Consider the following 20045-nt stretch of genomic DNA (forward strand, 5'->3'; position numbering starts at 1 on the left):
CACGTTATCACTTAAAAAGTGGATGAGATGCAAGTTACCTGAGAATAAGCCCCATTGAATAAAGTGAGACATCCGTTTTCTCAGAAAGTGCTAAACTGAAAAAATATTTTATAAATATTTCTACTAACCCAAAACAAAAAAGCAAACTCATACCAACATGAAGATTCTTAAAAGGGGAAAGGAAAATTAGGGAGATGTGAAAAGTTGGTTTTTATCCCACAACGAAAGCTAGCAGGTGAACCGACTCTCCATATGCTGCTGCCTACCTGCACTTGCCCTGATTTTAGAAAGAGGTTCTCGTCCCCGGATGCTAAAATCCAACTAGCTCTAACTCCCTTCCCTTTGATTCCATTCTCTTCCTGCTGCCTCCATAATGAGGAAAAAATAAAACAGCAGCCGGGGCAGAAAGTCATTTCCAGGGTGGCCCAACTCATGCTCCCAATCAGGCTGAAGGTACAGATCAAATGGTACAGAATTGATGAGACCTTTGGGGAGCAATCTTAAGCAGTTGTCCTTAGAACTCAGACTGATTTTAAGCAATGGGACTGACTTCTGTTTCACTTGCATTATGTGCTTTTAAAAAATTTAACATAAAATGTGTACTGTCTGTTGCTTGTAAGAATGCTTCTACTGGATAGCTAGTTCCACATTCATTCAACACCATATCGATTTGCTTATGTTTGGTCTCAGCGTTGTTTTCAGCTCTCTTTCTAATTTCTGCTTTTCAAATTTCTGCCATTTTTACCCTGTTGTGTTGTTCTTCGAATGTTCCAGCCATTGTTCTTACTGTGAAATCCATCTTGAGTCTCACTCAGAAAGGAGGACCATAAATAAGGTAAATAAAAATACAATAAAATAAATAAGAGGCTTGCTAGATCATACCAGAGGTTTCTCTAGTACAATGTCATGTTTCCCATGACTTTAAAAGTTATATTGTCGAAGGCTACAGCCCGGAAAATCTACAACAACTACCTTTAAAAGTTGTCTAAACCACTGGATGTCACTTCTTACAGCGGATAATTTTAGGTTGCTGGCCGTGTTTGTCTGCAGTAAAACAGCAGGATTTTAATCCAGTGGCACCTTAGAGACCAACAAGATTTTCAGAGTGTACACTTTCGAGAGACAGACCTCCCTTCTTCAGACCTCTTATAGTGGTTTATTCAATACATTGATTATGCAGCACATGATACAGCACTTCCTTTGGGTTGTCCCGAGCCTCAAGTTAACTTTGGGTGAGCTCTGAAAGTGGGACAGGAAAAAATCCTCGCTCTTCATTGTCTTTACATCATTTGTGTTTTCCACATGGTCACTTGACAGCATTTCTGAATCTATTCTGCTTCCCATGTTCTCCAGAGTTTTGTACGTGCGAGGGAGTCATGGGAAGCAGAAATGGTTTTTGTTCATCCTGCATTTCATTTCCCTTCTCTTATAGTGACTGACTGACAATTTTTTTTTAACCTTTCCTCTTAAAACTCTCCATGCGCGCGCGCGCGCGCGCATGGGTGATCACCCTTTTGCTACTTTTGTAGTTTGTTGGGAAACGCGCACGCGCACACACACTTTTTGAACATAACTGGAACAAAAGTTTTCTGTTCTGCAATTAAATGTTTTAACTCCTCAGCCAGTGTAGGGGTAATGGGAGAGGCAAATACATGGAGAACTAGAAGGGGGTGGGGAATTAAGGCATACTAGGGTGGTTGATGGGCCCGTGTTTGTTTTAGCCTTAGAGCAGAACCACAAGTGACAAAAGGCACAGATTGGACACTTGTCAGCTTCCCTCCAGTTTTGATGGGAAATGTAGGCAGCTTGGCGGAATGTTGGACAAGTGACAGTTGAAAAGTCCATTGGACAGCAGTCAGAGAGCGAAGCTGCGAGACCAGGATGCCTACATTTCCCATCAAAAGCCGACAAGTGTCCAACCTGTGCCTTTTGTCACTTGTGGTTCTGCTCTTATTCTCGCCGCTGCCCCCCCCCCCCAAGGCTGGGAAGGTGTTGGTTGTACTCAGAGTTCCCTGAGCCCTCTAGTGGCTGCAGGCAGAACTGCATCAAAATAATAAAAAATGTAATGTGTTCTCTGGTTGCATGATTTTTTATTTATTTTATTTATGTCATTTATAGTCCCCCTTTCTCACTGAGACTCAAGGTGGATTACACAGTGTGAGACTAGTACAGTCTGTATCGAAAACATTTCCATAAATAAGGCCATGGGGTAAATAAATACAATTTTATAAGACATAGCATTAGCAAGAATCCAACACAGAGCTGAAGAAATGCTGAAACAGAGCATAAGCAATTCTAGGACTAACATTAGACAACATGAAGCACAGATAGCACATATTTAAAGCAACAGATAGTACGCAAGGCAACATTAGTGGTGAAGTCTACGTTCCCTAACTTGTTAGCGAAGCATCTGAGACCCTCTCTCTACAATACAGCCCTCCTATCTGAGTAAAAAGCCTTTTTGAATAATTCGGTTTTGCATTGTTTGTGGAAAAGAACTGACGGGGCTCTGAGAATTTTGTCCTCCAGCTTCCCTTTCTTGGTGGCCCTGCCCAGAAGGAACATCTGGTCCAATTTACTTGAAACTTGTTATTCTTTAATGGACAGGCAGTAGTTGCCCCCCCCCCTCAATTTTGGTGTCATTTTGTTGAAAAACAGCCTTCCCAGATCCCTCCAGGAGTCCCTCATAGTGAATAATGGAGGAACTGCCCGTTGTCCCTACTTCCTTAAAGAAACAGACCACAACAAGGAAGTATGACACACGGAGAGTTTTAAGAGGAAAGGTAAAAAAAAAAAATTGTCAGTCAGTCACCATAAGAGAAGGGAAATGAAATGCATGTAGGCAGGTTTGTTTTTTTTAATGCTAATGCCCATCTGAGCTCTTCTGCTAAGATGCCACCAATTTAGGGATCATCATGAGTATGTTGTGTGTGGCCATTCATCCTCTGACACTATGGAGAGTGCTGAGTACCTTTCCCATGCCTGTCATTTGGAAGTTCAGTGTGTTATCTCTACTTTGAAGTTAAACACTCTTCTGGCGAAGCAGAGGACTTTTGCTTTGGATGCGATTGGCCTTGAGACCGGCTGCACCTAACACAAACGAGGCTTCTCCTGGGAACAGGGATGATTTCATGCTTACTCTGTAGATGTAGCCTAAACTGTGATATTTTTTGTCTCTGCTGTTCACGCCAGAATTTCAACAGACTTCTAACCTAGGGGTGAGACATTACTCTATATCTAACCGTGCTTTTCCTTAACACGTCACTTCTGCCAATTCCACTGTCTGAGCACCTTGAACCTGATAGATCTCTAATAAAAGTTACTTCAACAAAACTGCCTGTGTGGTTGCTGTGGAGAACTTGGGGATTTACTTGCCGAGGACTGACAGAGTAGTGCATTTTCACAGAGAGGAATAACACTACACTTGTGGTGGATGGAGTGGAATTAGTATTTGCAGAGCAGGTTAAGAGTTTGGGGATGCTAATGAACCCAGCCCCGCTGTTTGAAAAGCAAACAAGTTGCTGTACTGGCCAAGATTTGTAGATTCTCCTGACGTAGATCTGTAGCAAATTGGACAGAGAATTTTTACTAGGGTTATTTACGCCATTGGCTTTTGCCTATTTTCTTTCTTCTGGGATCGGAGCAGCCCTCCTTTTTTCTTTTTGCTTATGATCTGATGCATGCTAGAGGGATAACTTTGATATAGATTGGGGCTGATAACCACTTCAAAAATTATTGTGCAATCCCAGATTTATGGATCAATATTATTAGATTAATACACAGCGAAGGCTGCAGAACTGGGCTGCTAAAGTGTAATACCAGTTGGAGTATAGATTTAATCCAGAGATTAAAATGGAATGCAAAGTAAAGATCAAAATACAGTTTGTAAAGGATACAAGATACAATGAGGAGGAAGCAGAGTTAGAATGGATGTGGTTCCAAAAATTCACCTCAGAATTCTTTGTAAATGTTGAAGTTGGATATTCACCCATTATTATTTGGACGTTTGAATTCTTAATCAACATGGCTATTATCAGTTCTGTAAAGCGGTGCATTTTCAGATAGGCTAGGGGGCTTTCTTACACTGGCTGCTTGTTGATCTCTTGCTCTGAATGTTGTCATTTTCTGGCTTTTTACTTGTGTAAGGTTGCAGGCCTCTGACCTAAACCATCCTACTATATAAAAGGCTAAGCGTATTTAAGACAACTCACTTCCTACCCTGGTGCGCCACCAGAGGGCGCTGCTGTGGAGGGAAGCCCAGATGAGGCAGCCAGACCTCCAGAGAGAGTGCAACACCAGGAAGCCCAGGCTGGGACCAGGCGGCCTTCAACCAGCTGGAATTAGGAGCAGAGCAGGTGGCAATGCCCACCCCCACCTTCAACCAGCTGGAATTAGGAGCAGAGCAGGTGGCAATGCCCGCCCTCTGCCTTCAACCAGCTGGGATCAGGAGTGGCTGAAGCAAAAAGTGGAAAACTGCAATCCAGGGAACTGAATACTCACTAAAATTAACAAATTAATCTATAACCTTCTATTAGATATATTAGTGTAAAATGTACAAGTGCAGAATCATTATAAACAATGTTAATGTCTTTAGCAATTAATATAAGCAATGTTCTCCGACAAAAATATATTCATACAAAAATACCTCCATAGAAAAATACATGCTATAAATGATACTCTATTCCACTATAGGCAACGGCTGGGCAATAAATAACCAAAAGTCCAACAACACCATGGATTGTATATTCTGTTATCTTATAGGCGCATAGATCCGTGGTGCTCCGTGTAAAGGTACAAAATCCAACAGTAAGTGAGGGACGGGTCAAAGACCAAAGTCTAAACTGAACATTCACTACGTCTTTTTCTTTCTGTAGATGGATCCAGACGTGTCAGGACTCAGTTCTTCTGAGAACCCAACAAACGGCCAGGCTGAAGTTTGCTTGTTTCATATGATATAATTTCATCAGGGGTCCTCAATCCATGTCACCTCAGATCTACAAATTAAATCAAGTTAAATACAAGATTCACATAATAATCAAACATGTTCTAATCATTTATCAAGTAAATGCAAAACTCACCAGCAGACACACACAACACTTTCCTGTGTGTTAGACCCAGTGCACCAAAAACCAAGCCGTGCGCAAACACTCAGTTACCGGCAAAGCTTTTAAGGAGGCAAACACACTCCCTAGAACTGTCTGTTTAAAGGGAAACATACTCCTGCAGATTTCCACATCAAATGTTGCTGCTTACAAAAAACAAGACAAAGCAAGCACCTTATTCAGACCCTTCGGTTTCATGGTGTCCAAACAATGGATCCATGAGGCTTCTTTCCTTAATAAAGTGCGTTGTTTATATTGCTGGGACCCATGAGTTGCCACGTACAATACTGTAAATCCAAAGGCTTTTTCATTCTTGTGATGTTGAATAAAATGCTCTGTAAGGGGAGCCTCCAAAATTTTATTTTTTATTCTAGACATATGCTCCAAAATGCGGACCTTTAGTGGTCTGATGGTGTTTCCTACGTTTTACTGCTCACACTGGCAAATAATTAGGTACACTACCCCTGCAGTTTGACAAGTAGAAAAGTCCTGTAAAGTGATGTTATACCTGTTCTTAGGACTGACAGTTTTACCTGATAGAGATAAAGGACACACTTTACAGGGGTAGTGCCCAGTAGGTTGGTCTGTCCTGGTCAAGTGAATTCTGGATTGGTCTGAGTGGATGACTAAATCTCTCAGACTCTTGATTTTTCTGAAACCTATGGTGGGTGGCATATTGCAACCTGGAATGTCCTGCACCAAAAACCAGGATTTAGTAATGATTTTTTTAATCTGGTTAGAGAGGGGTGTAAAATTCAATGCCCACCTTAAACGTTCAATAGGTTGTTTGGTCTTAGGAGTAAACAGATCTTTCCTAGGTAATTCTTCTGCTCTATGCAGTGCATTTTGGATGATCCATATCGGGTAGCCTCTGTTAATAAAGGCTCTACTCATGAATTCCGCCTCCCTCCTAAAGTCAGTGGGATCTGAGGAATTTCTTTTAAGTCTCAGAAATTGCCTGTAGGGAATATTGTTTTTCAAATGTTTTGGGTGGCAAGACCCATAAATAAGAATTACGATTTCTCGGCTTTTTAAAGGTTCTAACACTAATGGTATTACAACTGTTCCTAAAGACCACCACATCAAGGAAGCTGACAAAATCATGATTATATTCCCACGTATATCGTATGTTCAAAGTGCTATTTAGCCAGTCTCCAAACCGCTGGATGTGGTCCCTCCCTTCCATTATACAGAACACATCGTCAATGTACCGAAAATACCTAAAGACCAGCCTCCTTCTACCTCATTTCTTTTACAACTCACAGATTTAGTTCTTGAAAAGAATTATTTCCGATTTTTGTCACAATTTTACCTTCAAATCCAAGGGGTAGCCATGGGCTGCACTATGGCACCTAGCGTGGCCAATCTGTTTATGTCAGTGCTGGAAATGAGATCAATCCTAGATCTGATCCACAATTCCTTCCATGAAAAGATCTTTATGTATTTAGGTAGCATTGATTTGAATAAACAATATATGTGGTGATATAATCACGATTTTGTCAACTTCCTTGATGTGGTGGTCTACAGGAACCTGCGGGATCAGGAGCGGAGCAGGTGGCAATGCCCATCCTCCGCCTTCACCCAGCTGGGATCAGGAGTGGAGCAGGTGGTAATGCCCACCTGTCCTTCACCCAGCTGGGATCAGGAGTGGAGCAGGTGGCAATGCCCATCCTCCGCCTTCACCCAGCTGGGATCAGGAGTGGAGCAGGTGGCAATGCCCACCTGCCCTTCACCCAGCTGGGATCAGGAGTGGAGCAGGTGGCAATGCCCACCTGCCCTTCACCCAGCTGGGATCAGGAGTGGAGCAGGTGGCAATGCCCACCTGCCCTTCACCCAGCTGGGATCAGGAGTGGAGCAGGTGGCAATGCCCATCCTCCGCCTTCACCCAGCTGGGATCAGGAGTGGAGCAGGTGGCAATGCCCACCTGCCCTTCACCCAGCTGGGATCAGGAGTGGAGCATGAGGCAATGCCCACCCCCTTCACCCAGCCTGGATCAGGCACAGAGCATGAGGTAATCCCCCCCACTTCACTCTACAGGGATCTGGAGCAGAGCAGTTGGCAATGCCCACCCCTGCTTCACCTGGCCAGGATCAGGCCTGTACAGGCGGCAATGCCTGCCCTTCATTTGGGTAGGATCAAAAGTGGAGCAGGTGGCAATGCCCTCCGCCCCTTCACCCAGCTGGGATCAGGTGCAGAAGAGGTAGCCATGCCCACCCCTCCTGCCTTCATTTGACCAGGATCAGTGACGGAGGAGGAGGGAATGCCCGTCTGCCCCCCCTCCCCTTTCTAGAGCCTGCTGTATTTTTTCCCACAACGGGCTTTGTTGCTAGTTAATAATAAAGAAGGAGCAGTTAGTGTATCTGAACTGTGCTTCCTGCTTTTGTGTGGCCCAACAGGTGGAGCTGTAGGCACACTCTGAAGAAGTCTGGAGTCCTTTCCTCACTTCCCACCAACCAAGTGAGTCAGAGCCAGAAACTCCCGAACACCCTACAGAATGGTCACGGAAGATAAGAAGCCAATTCTTGCGAGTCAGCAGGGAGCCTGCTGCCAGACCAACAGCTGATGGCTTAGATAAAGTGGCTGACTGCCGGGTTCGCTTTCTGCCTGCCTGATATATTTCGATAGCCTTTTCCCAATGTTGCCCTCTCCCTCCTCACTTGGGTAAGTAGAGTTGAAACAACATTGAGAGCCAGTCTGGTGTAGTGGTTAAAAGTGGTGGGACTCTAATCTGGAGAACTGGATTTGATCCCCCACTCCTCCGCTTGAAGCCAGCTGGGTGACCTTGGCTCAGTCACAGCTCTCTCAGAGCTCTCTCAGCCCCACCCACCCCACAGGGTGATTATTGTTGTGGGGATAATAATAACATACTTTGTAAACCGCTCTGAGTGGGCATTAAGTTGTCCTGAAGGGCGGTATATAAAATGAATGTTATTATTACTTTGCCTAGTTTGAGTGTTTTCTACTCTGACAATTCTGAAATGGATAGAAACAAACTAGTTTTAGAAAGTGTATGAATCCCTGCTCCATGAGCTATTAGATTGGTTTGAAAATGATTGTTCTGAAAAGCCAAAGGGTGTTATGTTTCCACATTCCCCCCCAAAAAACTCAAAAAGGAGTCTCAAGAAAGATGTAAGCAGCAAGCGGGTTTTGAGGGATGGACGTTTCCCCCTACTGTCAGGGAATGGTTCACATCAACTCCTCTGTCAAAGAACTGCTGCGTGGCTGTGATGTTCAAAAAGAGTTGTGAGCTCAGCAGATATGGGGCTGAGAAAGTGATGCGGAACATATCCAGTCATTCCCTGGGGAACACAGGCAGCACTTGGTAGGTCACACACAAAGATTTTGCCCCGTTTGGACAGTGGAATCCCTCCGCTTTTTGACAGAGCAAAAGAAAAACCTCCTTTGGTCCCACAGAAAGAGAGAATTTTAGGGAGGATGCAGTTGGGGCCTCAGGGCCTCAGTGTGGAAGCGCTGCCTGCAGCCAATCCAGGGAGGCGGGAAAGCTAAGCTCTGCCTTGAAAATGGTCAAGTCCAGGGCATTTTTTTCTGGGAAAAGAGGTGGTGGGACTCAGTGGGTGGCCCTCAGGGAAAATGGTCACAGGGCTGGTGGCCCCGACCCCTGATCTCCAGACAGAGGGGAGTTGAGATGGCCCTCCGCGCCATGCGGCACGGAGGGCAATCTCAACTCCCCTCTGTCTGGAGATCAGGGGGCGGGGCCACCAGCCCTGTGACCATTTTCAAGAGGTTCCGGAACTCCGTTCCACCGCGTTCCAGCTGAAAAAAAGCCCTGGTCAAGTCCCCTCTGCCCTTTAACAGGCATGGTGGGATGTCCCTGCAGATTTGTGCTGTCTCTCGAATAGTGGCTGAGCTATGAAGGGGGAAGGAGGTGTGTGGTTGCCTTCACCCCTCAGTTCTCTGCTACCTGCCTGAGAGCATTAAAAACCTACCAGACTTTAATCCTTTTCAGCCTCCAGCCTCAATTCCAGTGCCTGTGTGAGGTGATTATAGGGACCTGATGAAAGTCACTCTGCACATGCCCAGGGGAACACACACAGGCAGACTGAAGCAAAGTAGCTTGCATTTAATTACTACAAAGAGATGCCAAGCTAAATGAAACTGGACATTCATTCTCTCCGTTGCAGGATCTGCAATGGAACAGGACAAGTGAGAAGGCAGTTGGTCCAGAAGGGGCAAGAGATCTAGACCCCCTTCTCATCTGAGACCGAGACATTCCTCCTTATATCTCAACCACAAAGAGGACTTGAGATTTACTCTTTTTGTAAAATGAAAGCTGGGACTCCAGAGAGGGGCACATTATATTTCTAAGGGGGCATGGCCCCACATGCCGCTTGCTGCTCTGGGCCTTTTTAATGCTGCTGTCTCTCTGCCGTCCAGCCCGTGCCTTTCCTTGCTTTCCTCCCCAGTTTTGGTGTGAGGTTGAATCAAAGCCCCACTTCCTTTAACAGACAGTGGGGAAGAATGAGCACCAGGGGCCAGCCAGGAGTGGGCAGCTCTCTTGTGGCTTGGCTACTCTGAAAGGTAAAGACAGGCCCTCCAGCTAGCAACCTGGCAACTGAATGGAATCTGTGTGTTTTCTTACTAAGAAAGAAATATGTAAAGTGTATGTCATGGAACAACACAGAAAATAAGGGGGGGGGGAATCTTTCACAAGCAGAGACTGAGAGAAAATACAACAATGTACTTCTAGTGTTTTTTAAACATCCCCTGCGGAACTATGATGGCAACTAATGGAAGTGCAAAGTGTTGCTCAGTTTGAAATTGTTTGGGGAGGGGAGAAAGATCAAAAACATCCTGTTAAAGAAAAGCCAATTCATTATTTCTTCCTTTACAAACAAGGGGTGGGGGGAAGTGTTCTCATGAGAAACTGTATGCTTTTCTTTAAGAGGGCGCACTTTAGATCAAGGATAGACTGAAGTCTGTATGATGTTGGGGTTACTAAGGTAACAATGCATTTTTATGAATACCAAAGCAAACAGATGAATAAATCTCCAGTCAATCATTAATTCATATTGCTGGTTTTTAGTTTGGCTAGGAAGGTTTAGGTACCACACTTCTTTTTCATTTATATCAAATAACACCATTTATAACATCAAAAGCAGACACTTAACATTGCCTTTAATAGTCCCCCTCTCCCAAGATCCTTGGACCGCGCCCCCCCCCCCACATATTATACTGCTTTCGGAAAGTAAATTTACTTATCACAGTTTTTTTAAATTATCAAAAATGGTTTGTGATCCAGTAAAGTAAAGCATTGACAATTGATGAGAGGATGATAAACTCTTCGCTTCTCTTAAACATACTAGTGGACCAAACACAAGATCTAAATGAATGATTTAGCTATATTAAAATTAAAGACCAAAGTTGAAGTAGTTGCCTTGCAGTTTAATCACGAACTTTGATCAAATAATTTTTCACTGATATTTAAATCCTGCTGATAAATAATATAAAATTGGAACCTGGAAAACTTATATATAATGGTGCATGATGATGCTCAGTCTAAGATTGCATTCCCAGAAGCTGTATCAGATTACGGTAGTTCAAATTCATGCTGAACAGTATAAGATTGGGAAAATATTAAAATAATATTCAATGGTCCTTTGCATTGGAATAGCAAAGATAGTAGCATCGGGAGCTCTCATGAAATGAACAGCCAGCCAGTTTATGTTGCAAAGGTTCCTAGACATCTGGGGCTGGCTGGGAACCAGCTTGCTTTCTCCAGACGGAAGTTATTTCATGTCCCTGCGTCAAAACATCCGCCCCCTGTGAACTGTAGTCACCTTGCTACTGGGCAAAGGGATTTCCCAGGTTTGGGGGTCCACAACCTTAAGAGATGATGGGGCAACTTGTTTGAGAGCCTAGGTGGGCTATACTCTGAAAGGATGCTGTTTTTTTTTGTCTTGGAGTCTAGTTGTGCTTTTCTTTTTCTAAATATTCAGGGTTGGTGGCCCACTATATCGAGAGGCTTCAGCACCTACCTCACAGGGTCACTGGGTAGAAAATAGGGCATGGTCCTTTCCAACCTCAACTTCCTAGGCAGGGGCACTAGACCAGAGAGGGAGAGAGCCCAGCTGAGGTGGGGGGGGATGTCCTAAGGCAGGGAAGGACATGCCAGGAACATTCAATGCACTGTGTCGTGGGCTAGGACAGGCCAAGCAGAGTTGTCCAAGTCCTGTCTGAGGTCAGAGCACAAGTCCAAAGCCAAAAGTGAGTACAAAGTCCAGAATCCAAAAGCCAAGTCAGGAGGTCCATAGGTCAGTTACCAGTCAGAGCATAGGCGATCCAGAAGCAAGGTCAAGGCACAGTCCAGGGGTCACAGCAAGAGCAAAAGCAAGTCAAGATTCAGCAGCATGGCCACAGTCAGAGCAGGATTCTGACATGTTGCTTCCACGGCTTCTGGTCTTCTGTGGCTGGGTTTTATAGACAGGCTGGGTTTGTGCTCACTCCTCATCACTCTCAACGAACAACTGGCATCTGGCCAGGAGGCGTGCACTTTGCCGCCTCTCCTGCAGCTCCACCCGCTGCTTTTGTCTGTGGCGCTCTCTGGGCAAGGCTGGAGGTTTAGGCATCCTTGGCTGTGCTTCACCAGTGGTGTTGGAGCTGCAGGGCATATGTGCCTCCGACTCAGCTGATGACTGAGGACTTTGGACAACTGGTGGCTGGGTTTTACTGGTGGTGTTGGAGCTGTAAGGTGTTGGTGGTGTTGGAGCTGGCTCAGCTGCTGGCTGTGTACTCTTATTAGCCAGCAGCTGTTCTTCCTGATCACTGGCTTCTGCTGGCTACACAGAGCTCCTCTTCTGAGGAGTCAGGGCTGGGTACACGAGGCTCCTCTCCTTCTGAGGAGTCCTCACTTTCAGTGAGCCCAGACTGGCCCATGACACACTGTGTCTTTGGGGTAGGATAAACAGTAGACATGGGCACGAATTGAAATACGAAGCAATTTTCGTGACGAATCGAGCCGTTTCGTGTGTTGTGAAAACGCATTTTGTGGGGCCATGGTTTTCACGAAATTCACGACTTTTTGGCCCATTTCATTAGATTCATGAACGATTTGTAATTTCAGACGGGCAGGCGCCAATCCATTGATTCCCTAGGCAACAATGGGCCCAGACCTTTTGTTGCCATTGGAAACCCCAATTGTAGCCCACTTACCCTTGATAGGCAGCTTTCCTAGCCAACTGGAGAGCTTCCATTCTGCCCTATACAGTGACGAGCAGGGGGTTAATCCCCTAGGCAACCAAGGAGGTGGGCCTTCTGTAGCCATGGGCACACCAATCTCACCCCTCCAAATGCTGTTAGGCAGGTCTGTCAGCCAACCACAGACCTCCTGTTCTGCTCTATGTCAGCGTTTGTTATAAAAGGCACCTCTCTCTGCCTCATGCTTTTCAGTTCCAGTAGACAGAGGTAGAGGGAGGACCTGTTGCTGAGAATGGAGTGAGAGAGTGTGTGGAATTGGGCTTTTGGCTGCTGCTGCTTTAAAAAAGACTGAAGGAAGCTTCTTATTTCCAGCTCTTGGCCTTACTGTGGGAAGGTCTTTGGGTGAGGATGTCTTTTTTCTTCCACCCCACCCCACCCCACCCTCGTCTCAGGTCTTAGCCTGGCTCTAGGTCCCTTTTTTTATTTGCTTGTCTTTGTTTCTTCTCAATTCTTTCTCTGCTTTTTTGAGGGCTCACACTCTGCTGTTTCCTTTGGTTTTGGTTTTGTGCCTCTCCCCCCAAGCCCAGTCTCAGGGCCTATTGGGCTCTGGGGCCCAGCTTTGTGGGTTCTGGTCAACATTTTGCAATCTTGGCCAAACTGGGAGGGTGGGTGGAAGAGAGCTTGCTGAAGTCTCCCTGTGAGTTTGGCATCTCTGAAGGGGGCCATTGAAGTGCCCTGAGTTCTGATGAATCACGAAACTAATGAATCAATTTCGTGGAAGTTCATGGTTCATGATTTGTGGAATGTGATGAAATGTGAACCACTCGTTTAATTTTCCCTCCCATTTTGAGGCCATCTCTAGTAAACAGTTTAACTGCCTGCTGGCAGGAAGTAACTGTGATCTCGTGTAATCGCTTGTGTCCAAATTAGGGGTGTGCAATCAGATACTGCCAACCTAATAAAATGCTCAGTCATTCCAGGAACAGATTGATAATGTCCGATTTTGCGAAAAGCAACCCCCCACACACACACGCCAATTCTCCAGGCAGCTGGAGTGGCTAGGGAGGAGGGAGCAGCTCCAGTTGTTCTGCAGTGCACCAGTACTTTAAACTTCACAGGGCCATTATTTTCTGGGGGCAAAAGACCCACAGATAGTCTGTAGGCCAGTTTGGTGTAGTGGTTAAGAATGACAGGACTGTAATCTGGAGAGCCAGGTTTGATTCTAGGAATGTTTAGCCTGGAGAGGAGACATGATAACCATCTTCAAGTACCTGAAGGGCTGCCATATAGAGGATGGCGCAGAGTTGTTTTCTGCTCCCCCAGAAGATTGGACCAGAACCAACGACTTGAAATTAAATCAAAAGAGCTTTCGTCTAAACATTCGGAAGAACTTCCTGACAGTTAGAGCGGTCCCTCAGTGGAACAGGCTTCCTTGGGAGGTGGTGGGCTCTCCTTCTTTGGAGGTTTTTAAGCAGAGGCTAGATGGCCATCTGACAGCAATGCTGATTCTGTGAATCTGAGCAGATCATGAGGGGTTCTTGTGACCTTCTTACATGAGCAGGGTAATGCTGATCGCCACCTTGGGGTCAGGTAGCAATTTTCCACAGGCCAGTTTGGCTAGGGATCCTGGAGGTGTTTTGCAATCTTCTGGGCATGGGGCAATCGGCAGGAGTAGTTGTGAATTTCCTACATTGTGCAGGGGGTTGGACTAGATGACCCTAGATGTCCCTTCCAGCCCTATGATTATATGATTCCTCACTCCTCCACTTGAAGCCAGCTGGGTGACCTTGGGCCAGTCACAGCTCTTCCAGAGCTCTCTCAGCCCCACCCACCTCACAGGGTGATTGTTGTGAGGATAATAACTTTGTAAATTGCCCTTTGTAAATTGCTGAGTGGGTGTTAAGTTGTCCTGAAAGGTGGTATATAAATCAAATGTTTTGTTATTGTGGCACCTATGTGTGGTGGAAGGTTCCGTCTATACACTCATTCACTGTTATCAGGGGTGCTGCTTCCCACGCGTTCCTGGTCATGGGGGAGCAAGTGTATGTGTGGGCCATTTCTCTGCACATTGGTGCTGTGCTGTGTACCTTTCTTGTTACTGTGCTCATGAGTCTGTGAGCATAAGAAGGTGTGATGTGAGGACAGCAGATTCATACCTGCCCCCATTTATTCTGTTAACCCCTGGAGGGGCTAAGGTACACCAGAGACACCCAAGGAAACTGAACAGTCTTGAGATAACAGAAGGATTGGTTATGGATTGGTGGTGCCGTCTTATGGTGATGGCTGACTTATGGTGACCCCTGGTGCTGTTTTTCCGCCAAGAGACTAACAGAGGTGGTTTGCCACTGCCTGCCTCTGCAACCCTGGTCTTCCCTGGAGGTCTCCCATCCAATTATTCTCTAAGGCCAACCCTGCTTAGCTTCTGAGATCTGACCAGATCAGGCTCACCTGGGCTAGTTAGATCAGGGCGCTCTTATGGATTAAACATTGATTAAATAACAGGAAGCAGAAAGTACAAATAAATGGTCTGTTCTTACAGTTGAAGGGAATTTAGCAGAAGGGTCCCACAGTTAGGTCTTGTACTGTTTAATTTGTTCGTAAATGATTTTGAATTGGCAGTGAGGAGTGCAGACGCCGAGTTCATGGGTGATACTGAAGTATTAGGAATGACAGTGAAATTTAAAGTGTGTTGTGAAGAGCTCCAGAAGGTTCCCTCCAAATGGGGTGGAACATGAAGTTCAATGTAGGGAAGTGCAAGGGGATGCGCACAAGCAAAAGCAAAAGAAATCCTGATGGTATGGTCTCATTTGAAATACTCCGTACATTTCTTGTCAGTGTATTTCAAAAAGGCTACTGCAGAGCTGCAAAATGTACAGAAAAGGAGAAACCAAGAAGATTATGACGGTGGGAGCACCTTTCCTGTGAGGAAAGGTTGAAGAGTTTGGAACTTTACAATTTAGTGAAAAGGCAGTTTAGGAGGGGACCTGACAGAGGCTTATAAAAACACTAGTAAAAAAGCTTGTTGTGGGAAAAAATACAACAGGCTCTAGAAAGGGGAGGGCGGGCAGGTAGGCATTCCCTCCAACTCTGTGACTGATCTCGACCGAATGAAAGTGGGGGGGGGAGCATGGCCACCTCCTCTGCACCTGATCTTGGCTGAGTGAAGGGGGGGGGGCTGGCATTGCCTCCTGCTTTGCACCTGATTCTGGACAGATGAAGTGGGAGGGAGCATTCTCGCTTGCTCCATGCCTGATCCCAGCTGGGTGAAGGCAGTGGGCCGGCATTGCCCCCTGCTCCACGCCTTTTCCAGGCCTGGGCTTCCTGCTGTGGTTTGCTCTCTGGAGGTCTGTCTGCCTTATCTGCGCTCCCCTCCTCAGCAGCACCCTCTGGTGGCGCACCAGGGTAGGAAGAGAGTTGTCTTGAATACACTTAGCCTTTTATATAGTAGGATATATGGTGTATTGAGTAGAGATGGGCATGAACAGCAATGCGAACAAAAAAACCCCATGAACAGCCCAAGCTGCTGTTCGTGAACAAGCAGTTCGTGGGGCCCCATTCTAAATGAACAGGTGGTCGCTGCAAGCCTCATTCGTTGCTGCTCGTCAAGCCAGACAGTCTGGCACCTGCAATCATTTCCCTTGGCAACTTAGGCAGGGATTGTCTGAACTCTGTCTGAACTCCTGCTGTTGCCCTGGAAACCCCAATCTAAGCCCAATTTAGCTTGATAGGCAGGTCTTCCTTTCAAGTGTGGAGCTCCAAATTTGTTACCAGGGAACAAAGATGAGGGGGGAGGGGGGCTCCCAGCTCTGGCTTTGGAGAGGGAGAGACAGTGCGTTGGAGCTTGAATTTTCTTTGTGTGTGGTGGGATAGGGATCTACCCCTTCAAGTTCCAGGGCTACTGCCAGGCTCTGGGCCAAGGTATCATTTATTATTGGTACTTTTCCTGCTGCCTGCTCAGGTAAGGTTTCTGGGAGTGGTGCAGTAGGGATCTTGACTTGGATGATGGCTGGAGGAGAGCCTGCTGGCCCTCACGAACAGCCAACCATGAACATGTTCGTGAACAGGGCCATGTTCGTGGTTGTTCATGAGTCCCTGTTTGTGGATGGCAACGAACAATGAACATCATGTTCAGGGTTTTTTTTTCTGTTCATGCCCATCTAGTACTGAGTAGATAAAATTTTTATGTATGGGAGAAGAAGTTAGATAGAATTTTTTATCCTTCCCCTATAATACTAGAACTTGGGGACACCCTATAAACCTGATAAGTAGTAGATTCAGGACAGAAAAAAGGAAGTACTTAACTCATGAATTAAGGATATTGTGGAATTCACTGCCAGTGGATGTAGTTGTGTTAGTTAACCGAGAAGACATTAAAGGGATTAGACAGATTCATGGTGGCTAGACCCACCAGTGGCTATTAGCCATAGTGGCTGAAGGGAGCCTTCACACTCGGAGGCAGTAAACCTCTGACTAAACTTCTGAATGCCAGTTTTAGTTGGCAACATGTTGGCCTGTTTATTGGGCCTTGTCGAGGCTTACCCTGGCCCTGCCTGAATATGAGGCGAAGCCTCCTCAGAAACCTCCTCAGCAGAGGAGCTTCCCATGGTTTCCACTATGCTCCACACTGTGTGCTTTCCTGAAACTTCCAGAGAAGACTTAATGCCTCTTTTCCAATGACAGGCTCCCATTCAAGTTCCCTCAGAACCAGAAACCCCCTGAATGGACTTGGCAGCCTCATGTATCTCCAGAGTCGACCTTGGGAATGGAGGAGGCAAAATTCCAGAGCTGAAGCCTGAGCCAGAAGGAGTGCATGCTTGGCCATTTCGGGCCTCGCAAACTCTAGTCCCTCTTAGGAGGAAGAGGCAACTCGGTAACTTTTTGCAGGATCAGGGACTTAGCCCTGGCTATAGGAAAGGAGGAGTTTAGATTGCCCTCCGTGCTGCTCGGCGGCACGGAGTGCAATTGAAACTCCCCTCTGTCTGGAGAGCAGGGGGTGGAGCCACCAGCCAAGAGGTTCTGGAACTCAGTTCCACCGCGTTCCCGCTGAAAAAAAGCCCTGGCAGAGAGTTTAATTGGCACTAGCTGCTCTGCTGTCTTTCTGACTAGATTTTTCTTGCTTTAAGGCTCAAATTTTGTTCGAGACATTTGTGCCTTTTAATGGCCATTCTGAGTAGACATTAAATATAACACCCCCTCAGTGCCACCATTTCCTTAGCTTGTCCTGGAAACCTACTGGGATGTCTCACAGTGCAGGCACTCTGCCCCCTGGGTGCTGAGGGGGCCTCCCTTGAGGCCTTGGAGCTGGCCTCCTTTGGTGCTGTTGGAGATTTGGCCCTGAATGGCTCATCGTGTGGATTTCCTGCCCAAACTACATTTCATCATACCTTGATGCCAACATTTGAACTGGGCACAGATGGGCTAGTTTTCACATCCGTTTGATTGTGTAGCTAGTTTCCCAATGTAAGCGAAACTCTATCTTCATTGTGAAGGAGTTCTTTCGCATCAGACTGCCGTGTCTGCAGCTAACCCACAGCACAGTCCCATCCTAAGCCAACATTTTGATCTTTATCAGTATTTGACAGCAACACAAACCCTGGATCTTGTTTACACTTTGGCAACACCTGAATGACTTCTTGTGTTAATAAAATAATTTTATGGAACAGGAGGGGACAGCACTACGATATGGAAGGGTTGAAGGGAAAGAGGGTGACAAAAGAGCAGGGGGTGAGGCACACCTCTGAGAAAATCTGGGAGGGAAGTCACTGTGGATCATGTTAAAACAACCAGGAGGTATTTTCAGCTTGGATGTGGGAGAGGCCGTTCCTGTGAAATGTGTGGAATGTAACCTACTAGAAAGGAGTGGGTGGGAAGAATTATGCATATGAACGAGCATACAGGTGAGGCCAGGGACTGTCTAGCTGCTCAGACTGGTAGTAGCTCTTAAAGGACACAAGCTGAGGAGACCTTTCCCAGTCCTGCTACTGGAGCTCCTCCTGGAGATGCTGCAACCTAAGATCTTTTGGTGCAAAACATACACTCCACCATTTAGCTACAGCTTATTTGTGCTCCTAGGTTTAGTCTTGCAGGTGGTGGTTGTTGCTCTCTTTGCCTAGGAGAAACTGAGGAATCTGTGTGTGTGTGTGTGTGTGTGTGTGTGTGAGAGAGAGAGAGAGAGAGGGAGGGAGGGAGGGAGGGAGGGGGGAGAGAGGGAGGGACAGAGGGCTTGGATTCACCTTTTGTCTCCCCTCATTTATCTTATTTGGGTAGCTGCCACCATGCAAACTCTGCTCTATCTTTTGTTATCTGGTTTGAGGAGCAGTTAGGGGCATGTGAGCTGCTATGCACCCTCCTTTCCCCTGTCTGCTAACAGAACCTTAGCTCAGTCAGGAATTTTTGTTCCATGCATAGACAAGTTGGCAGGTGTCCTGGGTGAGATCTTTTAACAGTCTGAGATCTTTAGAAGTTCTTTATTTGTTAAAATATATCTCAATCCGCTAGAGCACAGTCCCACTGAAAAACTATCAAAACATTACAGAGGTGTTACAGAACTTAGAAAAAGAAACAAAATACGAGGCTAAGTAAGTTCTATAAGTCACAGGTTTTACCTTGGCATTTTGTTCTGAGGAATGGACACAAATAAAGGTGGAACTTTGAAATAGAGGCTGGTCAAGGCAGACTTCACTTTACTACACTTTATTGTATAGTTTTTTAATCTAGAATTTTCTGTAAATGACAAGCAACAATATTTATCTTCTGTATTTGATTTCAATAAAACTGTTTATTAGAAAACAGGCAGACTTCACTCCATCTCCCCCTTGTTCCCAGATCCTGAGCTTACCTGCTTCCAAAGAGAATGTGGAAGCTTTTTAACTCTTACGCTCCCAGTTGGAATTGGGTTTGAGTTCCCATGGGTGCTGCCTTGCACCTTTCTCCAATCATACTAAGGTGCACATCCCCAAACTTTTATTGCCCTAACTTAGGATATCCATTTTGCTTCTTCCTGGCAAGTGGGTAAATGGTTCTGCTGAAGTGGCTATTGGTCACCATAAACAGAAAACCAATCTCTTCTCTGCCGGAAACCCAAGGCGTTTATGATTTTACAAGGCCTCTCCAATATTAATCGAGGCATCCTGCATTCATTCATCATAACAGTTGCTTCTGGGACAAACCCCAGAAATTTCAGATTTAAAGTAGGAGATTAAAGCTGCTCTTTTGTTCATCTTCTCAGTTGTTCAGTTGAAGAATGACTCAAAAACTGAGGAGTAAAAAATGGTTTGAGAGGAAAAAACCTAGAAAATATTTTGCTTATACTGAGCACACCTTTAAAGAACTAACTAAAAGATTATCGTGGCAGAGTAGGAGAGGCAGTTCAGCAGGTCTTCGGCCCCGAAAGGTTTTGTAGGTGATAACCAGGGCCTTGAACTGAGTCCCGTAACTGTCTGCTGCACATGGATTTGTCATGCATGTTCTGCGTTAGTAATATGGCTGCTGTGTTCTGTACCAGCTGGAGTTTCCAAGCTGACTTCAATTTTACTGTCTCAGTAAAAATAATAATAACAGTTCGCTTATATACTGCTCTTCTAGACAGATAGAGCAGTGAACAAAGTCGGTGTTATTATCCCAACAACACAGCTGGGGGGGGGGGCTGGGCTGAGAGGAGTGGCTTACCCAAGGCCATCTACAGAGCTTATGGCAATGGGGGGATTCGAACTAACAGAAAGCTGGCTTACATTCCAATCACTTAACCACTGTGCTATAGCAGCTGTCATCAGTGTTGCTATCCCTTGG

This window comes from Eublepharis macularius, chromosome 16 (assembly GCF_028583425.1).
Source record: "Eublepharis macularius isolate TG4126 chromosome 16, MPM_Emac_v1.0, whole genome shotgun sequence".
Lineage (NCBI taxonomy): Eukaryota > Metazoa > Chordata > Lepidosauria > Squamata > Eublepharidae > Eublepharis > Eublepharis macularius.